The sequence below is a fragment of the Rhinatrema bivittatum genome, chromosome 14 (assembly GCF_901001135.1).
Source record: "Rhinatrema bivittatum chromosome 14, aRhiBiv1.1, whole genome shotgun sequence".
In the NCBI taxonomy this organism is placed as follows: domain Eukaryota; kingdom Metazoa; phylum Chordata; class Amphibia; order Gymnophiona; family Rhinatrematidae; genus Rhinatrema; species Rhinatrema bivittatum.
This window is the reverse complement of record NC_042628.1, coordinates 61436449-61445549: the sequence shown is the minus strand read 5'-3', so window position 1 is coordinate 61445549 and position 9101 is coordinate 61436449. Positions and strand designations below refer to the sequence as shown.

The 9101-nt window shown below is 44.0% G+C and overlaps 1 long non-coding RNA gene across 1 annotated transcript in view; it reads left to right on the top strand.

The window, feature by feature from the left end:
- The first annotated feature begins 6900 nt into the window (after window positions 1-6900).
- LOC115076014 overlaps window positions 6901-9101 on the top strand; it is a 327067-nt gene continuing 324866 nt past the window's right edge. The window contains exon 1 of the long non-coding RNA XR_003852673.1: window positions 6901-7068. This is a non-coding gene — a long non-coding RNA (uncharacterized LOC115076014). The remainder of the gene's footprint in view (window positions 7069-9101) is intronic.

Genomic DNA, 9101 nt, shown 5'->3' with positions numbered 1-9101 from the left:
CTCCAGGGAATGGAAAGATACGGTCCTAAGTGAGTGTGGCTTTCCTGGATGTAGTGGGTTCCTCTCCTCATCAGTACCTGAGGTCCCAGGAGAACTTCAGATCTTCAGAAAGCCAGTCCTTACTTCCAGTTATGCTCTGAGTGAGGAAGGTACTGCCTGATCTAGTTCCCACTGACCACTTCTGAATTAACTCTGTTTTCTCTCATTTGGAGCCATGGCTCCAAATGAGAATGGTAAAGAAGCCAGTAACAGATCTATACCCTCATTATGGACTGATTGAGCTGAGAAAAAAAACTGAGCAAAAAGCCTCTCACCAAACTGCTGAAGCACGTGGATAAGTCAGCCTCGGAGGAAGAGGCAGGGGTCGAGACACCTGAGTTCAGGGAAAGTGAGGATTACATTAAGAAATGAATGGAAACGTTTGCTGATAAGATTGCTAAAAAAGATTGGATGCACGACAGGGGGTGATTGCTGAAAAAGTAGCCCAGTTGGTGGAATCTATCCAAGATGATGCTACTCATCTGGAGAAGCATGGAATGAAAATATCTGACCTGGAAATGGTGGTCACTGTGCAATTGCGTAAAGTTAATAAGCTCGAGAGAAATTATGGTTCTGTGTTGGAGAAAATTGATGATAGTGAAAATAGAACCAGGGGATGCAATCTTTAGCTCTTGAGGGTGCCCGAAAAGCTGGAAGGCAGTGATCCTGCGAAATTCTTTTCAAAATGTCTGCCGGAACGTTTGCAGTTTTCATTAGAGATGTGCTTCATTTTTAGGGTTTGGGTCGGGCTTCGGTCGGCTGCTTCGTGGGAAAATTTAATTTTTCTGCATGTCGTTTTTCTTTTTTTCGACGAACTACATTAGTGCACACTAACGGGACCTAATGCGCACTAACAATGTTAGTGCGCACATACTCCGAGTTAGTGTGCAGTGTAAACGACCGAGATAGTGTGCACTGGCTATATGTGACCGCGCATTAAGTCCCGTTAGTGCGTACTACCAGGGTAGTTTGTGCGCAGTAACTGGTTGTTAGTGCACCCTAATAGAACTTACAGCCCACTAACTATGTAGTAGTGTGCTGTAACTAATGTTAGTGCTGTAACTAATGTTAGTTAGCTAGAGGTATGGTTCTGGGTTCCCATTGGTTCTTTCCACCTTGAAGACAGCCAATGGGAATGTAGAGCCATTTACTAACTCATCTGGAGTTAGTGTGCACTAAGCCTTAGTTAGTGCACACTAGTAAGCCTTAGCGCACTAACTCAAGTTAGTGTGCACTACTCTGAGCATGCTCAGTGGGGTTCCAGGGGCCATTTTCCTTCTTCATGCACACTAACTTTAACTTTTCCAGCTAGACAGAGCCAGATACAGATACAGCATCAGCAGCAAGCACTTGCCAAGCAGTATGGAGAGAGCAGAGTGCGGTCAGTGCGCAGACTGAGTGTGCCAAGTTGTACCACTGTAAGTATATAAGGTTTTGTTTTAGTTTTTCTATGGTATATATTTTCATGCCCTAGGGGTGCAATTCAAATTGATAGCAAGTGTCTAACGATCTGAAGTCGGTGAAACAATGCGACAAGGCGATAGTTAAAGCCAGAAGAATGCTAGGCTGCATAGAGAGAGAAATGACGAGTAAGAAAAGGGAAGTGATTATCCCCTTGTACAAGTCCTTGGTGAGGCCTCACCTGGAGTATTGTGTTCAGTTCTGGAGACCGTATCTCAGAAGGGACAGTGACAGGATGGAGGCGGTCCAGAGAAGGGCGACCAAAAAGGTGGAGGGTCTTCATCGAATGACTTATGAGGACAGACTGAAGAATCTAAATATGTATACCCTGGAGGAAAGGAGGAACAGGGGTGATATGATACAGTCTTTCAGATACTTGAAAGGTTTTAATGATCCAAAGTCAACGAAAAACATTTTCCGTTGGAAAAAATCAGCAGAACCAGGGGTCATGATTTAAAACTCCAGGGAGGAAGACTCAGAACCAATGTCAGGAAGTATTTCTTCACGGACAGGGTTGTGGATACCTGGAATACCCTTCCGGAAGAAGTGGTGAGGACCAAAACTGTGAAGGATTTCAAAAGGGCGTGGAATAAACACTGTGGATCCATAAAGTCTAGAGGATGTGAATGAAATGAAGAGAAGAGGCATGGGGGTGGCCTACAGGAATGACAGCTACTACCCTTATTCAATAAACATACACATGGTTAATGTGACTCCAACATTGCTCTATGCTTCAACGGCAAGAGGAAATTTGGGAAAAAGGATCTGCATTCACAAATAAGCATGGGAGTAGCTTGCTTGTTACAGCGGTTACTACCCCAAACCAAATTAGCCTGATACTTCACTTTCAAGGCATTTCCAAGCAGCTCTCTGCTTCAATGGCAGGGGGGAATGAAGAAAAGAGGATTCATATTCAATCAACCAACAAGGACTAAATTGCACAGGCTAGAAAAACAAATAAGCGTGGGAGTAGCTTGTTTATTGTGGCGGTTACTACCCCTAAACAATTAGGCTTGATACTTCACATTGATGCAGCTCCAGCACTGCTCTCTACATCATCTGGTTTATTTACCTTGGTTTTATTTACCTTGGTCATTCTTTTGTTATCTCAGTGTTAATCTCTCTTTTGCCTTCTCTTCATTCCAAGTTGCATTTTATCCCTGTTTTATTGTAACTGCTACCTTATTCTTCTATCACATGTTAATGTTTTTAAGTTATTAAGTATTTATTCTGTTGTCACACCTTGTTATTTGTAAACCGGCATGATGCGACTCCCATCGCGAATGCCGGTATATAAGAAATTTAAATAAATAAATAAATAAATCAATGGCAGGGATGGAAGGAAATTAGAACCAACAAGTTACCAATAAGGGCCCTGACCTCAGTGGTCAGAGTAACAGATAAGTATGAGAAAAATAAGTATGAAAGCTTGTTGGGCAGACTGGATGGGCCATTTGGTCTTCTTCTGCCGTCATTTCTATGTTTCTGTGTTTCTATATGTTTCTATGTGTGTTAGCTCCTGCTCCCGCATAGGATGGATGCCCCTGGGCCATTATTCTAAAACTTCCAGAGGTCCATATTCAAATTCCTTTTAGACGGATAACTAATAGTTATCATTCTAAATGGCTTACCTGGCCATACTCAACCTGTATCCGGCTAAATTCTAGCCAGCTATCTAGTTAGCTGGATAACTGAAGTTAGCTGGTATTGCAATAATGGACCCCTGAACCTAGACAAGCAAGGCCTACCTGAGAGGATATTTCCCAGGCTCTCGTCATCAGGGAGGCAGATCTCAGTACCAGTTCGGGCAACGGTCAGCAGCGAAATCCAGTACACAGTCCAAGAGTCGAGGCAGGCAGCAAACAACAGAATCCGGTAACAATCCAAGGGTCGGGACAGATAGCAAACAGCAGAATTTGGTAACAATCCAAGGTCCGAGGCAGGCGGCAGACAGCAGAATCTGGGAACAGTCCAAGGGGTTCTGGATTGGCAATCCAGAAGGAATCCAGAAGGAAGGGAGCAGGGCAGGAACGGAGAGGAACAGGAACCAGGACGAGGAGCAGTAATGCAGCCAGCAGCTTCAGGGACTGCAGAGGCAAGGCTGGAGAACAGGGATTAGGTTTAAATAGTCTGTGCTGGATGACGTCAGGAAGGAACCATGGGAACTTTTTCCTCCGCGGTTCCTTTAAGAGCCGATATGGGGTGTGGTATGCGCCTAGGTCGCAGCCGGCGTGGGAGGGTTGGCGGTGTTGCCGATGGGCCTGAAGAATTGTGGTGGCAGCTCCCCACCGTTGCAAGAGAGGACGGCTTGGCTCCGGGGTCCTGCTGCGTAAGCGAGGCCAGCTGTGTGTTGCTGCGGCCGGCGAATATAACAGCTGGTCAACTTATCCGGCTAACTCTTGTTGGCCATAGGGCTGTCCTAAAATTAGCTGGCTTTACATAGCCATCCACTTTTAAGATAGCTAGGTATATTTAGCAACTAACTAGCACAGCTGCACAGTGAGAATACGGACCCATGTAATTTCATTGGTTATGAATTGCTAGAGAAATATAGAATCTAAATTACCAGGAACATCGCATCATGATTTTTCATGATTTCTTGGCCGAATTACAATGCAAATGACAGGCTTTTCAAAATGTTAAGAGTGCAATGCAACAGCTTTAACATTAGATACACAATGATATATCCCATGAAGTTAAAAGTGCATGATAATAGTAAGCCCATTCTCCTGGATAGTGTAAAGGCAGTGGAGAAATGACTGAGAGACTTTAAGAAACCCGTGCAGTGGAGGCCTAATGGTTGCTGGCAGTTTCTAGGTAGGCCATGGCCCTGACAGCATGGCAGGAGTGACAGTCTGAGGACTGTGAGACAGCTTTACAGTGATTCTTGAGCTAATGGAAGTCTCACTTGGAGAGGCTTTTCAAATATTATGGTGCATTATTGTAAGTGCTCTTGTTTTACATGGTTCAGCGTTTATTAACCTTCATGCAGTTACAATTTTTTCATTGGTGGCTACTAAAATGATCAGTGATCTTTATTCCAAAGCATATGGGGGCAGACTTAAGTATCCAAACATGTATACTGTAGAGAAAAGGCAGGATAGAGGAGATATGATAGAGGCTTTTAAATACTCCCAAGATTTCCATGCAAAGGAAAGGAGGCTTGAGAACGAGGGGTCATGGATGAGGGTGAAATGGGGTAGACTCAGGAATAATCTAAGGAAATATTTCTTTACAGAGGGTGGTGAATGCAAGGAACAGTCTCTTCATGGAGGCGGTGGAGACAAGGACAGAATCTGAATTCAAGAAAGCATGGAATAACCAGAGGATCTCTGAGAAAGTGGCAGGGATTGTAGAGCTGGGTAGTTGGTGTGGATGGGCAGACTAGATAGGCTGTAATGGTCTTTTTCTGCCATCATGTTTTTATGTTAATATGGGAGAGGGGAGGAGAGGCTTAGTTAGGAGGCACAGGAGAAGGCAAACGAAAGTCTAAATAAATAAAATGAGCTGTAAATAAAGATGAGAAGTGGTTCTTCCTCACAAATTCAAAATACCGTAACTATTTAGCAATTATAAGTATATAAAAATATAAAGAGAGATTTTTTGACTCAGCTATTAAGAGCACGATGTGTGTACACAGCCTCTCAAGGCTACGAGATCTTGCATGGAAAGGGATGGCTTGCATGGAGTTCTAGCTCTGTTTCTGCTAAGAAAAGGAAGACTGCATTACCATGCATGTAAGGGGACAAAACCAGGACCGGATCTCTGAGCTGACCTAGATGAAGTGACAGATAATATTTACTTTTCGTAACTAGGCATTAGGAGAAGCAGCTTCCCATCGTATTCAGGGTTTCGCCTGCAGGATCTTGTTCCTCTCTTGTTCAGGACCTCACTGGTCCATACTGAAAACTATATTGTTCTTCTGAAGAGGGAAGGTTACTAACTGGTTCCACATAATCAGGGACCAAGCTAATCTAGGCCTAATTTTGCCCTCATGACAGCTATAGTTCTGCTGCTCCATCATCTCTTAAGATTAGTAGGAATTACATGACCATAGATGCAGTAGTGGATAAAACCAGGACTTGGTTCAGTTTGTTACCCAAGGAAGGAGACACCCATTAGGTTCACCACAACGGAGAAATAAAATGAATGGGCAGGCATGTCCTGCCTTTATGTTAGCTGACAGTGACTGACCATTTCCCTGCTTGTAGTGTGGATCATGGATCATTTAATCTGCAATTTGTCTTGGTCGTATAATCTGTAATTTTATCATCTCATGTAATTTGTAAATAAGTTTAATTCTGTTCTTTCGCAAAGTTAGCTCAGTTTTTCGCTATTCTTCTCGCCTTTCTATTGTGGCAATTTATTTGCGAAGCTCTCCGATTTTAGAGCCTCAAACCTTCCTTTGCCAGTTGTCCATCTTCACCCTCCCTGTTTATTGTAACTTTCCTCCTTCCTAGTTGAAATGTAAACCGATATGATGTGTACTTTAATGTCGGTATAAAAAAGCTGTTAAATAAATAAAATAATGGCATGTCTGTGCATATTTGTTCCTTGGGTTGAGGACTCAGGGTGGGGGGTAGTTATAAGAGTTTATATTCTGCATAGTGCAGATTTGGATGAGGCTTGACTACACCATGACACCCTGGAGTGTTCCCTGTGATCCAGCTCACAACCACTGAGTGATTCCCATCCAGGAACAAAGTGCAAACAATACTGCTGTTACCATCAAAGTGACAAAGCACAAATTATTTTATTTTGTTATTGAAAAAGGACTGTAGAGAAAACTAGTTTTCCACCAATTATTACAATCAAGTTATGACCAAATGCTTTTATACATGTTTTCTCTGTTAACAGGATCTTTCAAACTGTTCCATGAGTGCTAAAAATAAATGTGTGAAAATGCCCATGTGCACGGGTGCTCTGTCTCTCCCATTCGCATATTTGTTTAGCTGTCTGACTCTTCTGTACACATTTGAAGAGCCGGCCCCCAAAAAGCTCAGAATATATTTTCTCTGTGCTTGAATATTATTTAACGGTATCATCTGCGGGGGTGACAAACCCATCCTGTGCTTTGCCCTCCATGTTCTCTCTGCAGTGGCTGAAATGCACAACACACACACGGGAGACAGAGACATGCAGGCGTTACCCGAAGGGCTGAGTTTTCCACAGTGTTACGGCTTTTTTATTATTATAATTTTTAATAACCAGGCAAGCCGCTTTAAGTAAGCAGCTTGAACAATTAAATGGGTGCAGCCGAGGATTTTGTGCGCGGGAGGCAGCTTCGAACAGGATATTAAGTGTCCTCAAGTGACCCTAGCGCACAGCGCTAACTGTCTAAACTTTCAGGCACACGGATGACGGGGCCCTCCCCTTTTCATCCCCGTGCGGGCGCTGGGCTTGGTTTCTTTGGCTCTGCGATGCACAGGAAGGGGAGTCTGGAAAATAGAAAAGCCACCAGAACAGGATGGTGGCGGGCAGCTAAAAACCGCTAGAAAACGGTGAGAGGCGAGAAGAGGGAAAAGTGCGGAAATCAGAGAGACAAAAGGGGAAACCGGGCTGGAGACAGTAAGAGAATGTTGTCTTCAAATGTGTAGTTTGCTGAACATTTTGTTGACATGAAGTTATATATATTTTAGATATAGTTTGGATTGTGAGCTTGTTTTTCTAAATAATGCTCAAGACGGCTTACGGCATTTATTCAGGTACAAGAAGTCGTTTAATCTCCTACAGAGGCATTTATTCAGGTACAAGAAGTCATTTATTCTCCGTTTCTTTCCTTTCTGTCTTTTTTTTTGGGCCACGCTTCGGGGCAGGCTTTGATTTTACACGCGGGCTATGCAAGGATCCTGGGCTTGCACCGGCTCCCGCCGCCCCTTCCCCCATTATTACTATTTGAACGGAGACCTAGGGGCCCTGCCTTCGACGTGGGAGCAGCAAAGATGCCGCGATTGTAGATGCCCTGCGACTCGGGGTGAGAAAAAGAGAATGCAGGCGAGGGAGGAAAAGAAAAAAAGAAATGCAAGTTATGATGTTCATTTTCATCTCTCCCACACCCTCTGCTCCCTAAAGCTGAAATGACTTTCCTTTATGTGGAACACCCAACTGAATTTGGGCTGAAAAAAGATATCCAAATATTTCATGAACACAACAAGGGTATATAAATATATCTAAATCAAGCACAAGTTGTGAGGGACAGACTCCGTACTCACGGAGGAGTTTTGGAACTGTTGGCAGGAACGCTAGAAGTCTTTCCTAGTTAATTATTTTGAGCTGGTAAAATGCAAATTCTGTGGTTTTTATTTCTTTTATTAAAAGAAAAACCTAAAAAAAAAAAATCGCTAAAAAAAAAAAATCGAAGCAGTCATGGATAGGAAGGAGACGTCACAGAGGGCAGGGTGTGATTAGAGGCCTTATCTTTTGCATAATCCTTCCTTTGAGACCAGAAGGGGCGTTAGATTTATTTCTCATTGGGTCATCCACTAAGACAGAAAAGGATTTATTTATTTAGTACTTTTTTATACAGACATTCATGATACAGATCATATCATATCTGTTTACAAGGAACCTGGGGTTATAACATTAACCTTAACATAGAAGAAGAGGCAAAAAGTTACAATAAAACAAGGGTAATGGAACTCGGAAGATGAAGAAGCCAGAAGTAGAACGGTAACTCGGTAACTATAACAAATCAATTATAGTGTCTGAGATGGCGTGCGCTGAACAGAAGGCCTTAGTAAATGGTCTGTGGCATAGCTGGTGTAGGCCTGGGTTAGGGGAAGGCTTGTTGAAACAGCCAGGTCTTAAGTTTTTCCTGTCTGAGATCCGGGGGGATAGCATTCCAGATAGCTGGTCCCGCTGTCTAGAAGGCTTGTTCTCTAGTGGTTGACAGATGGGTGGATTTGGTCTAAGGGGCGTGCAGGGATCCTTTGTAAGCTTCCCTGATAGGTCTTGAAGAGGTGTGGAGTCTGAGTGGGAGTTGCAGGTTGATGGGGACCTGGTGGTGAATGGTTTTATGAATGATGGTAAGGGATTTGTGAAGGATTCTAAAGCTTATTGGTAGCCAATGCAGTAATGCGGGCATCCAGGACATCACTAGCTCGCATCCATCCTTTTACATTCCAAATTATTACAACAGACAACAGGTTTTTGGGTTAACAGGGCTGCAGCATTAATAACAACCTGGAGGCCTGAGCCCCCCTTAACATTACAATCTTAATCAACAAAACCTCCTTAACTGTCCGCCGATCCTCACCAGCCACACGGCTCGTCCTTCGGCCCCACACCGAGTTCAGACTCCCACCACCTGCCAGCAAAGGAGCCAACCCGGTGGGCCACCGCCGCCAACCAGCAAGGAGCCAGGCCAGCCAGGTGCACCCTCCCCCCCCGCTGCCAGCAAGGAGTCTGCAACCAACAACTACCCCAGTTGTCAACCATTCTCAAATTGCCACAGAAATCCATCTTAGCAGATAACCAATGTATAGGCTGTATTGGCTCGGGCCATCCGCCATAGACACGGGCATAACATGTCCTGAGACCCCCCAAAGATGCAGCCCCGACTACAGAGGAAAAAGCTCCTCCAAGGTCTCCTGAATTGAATT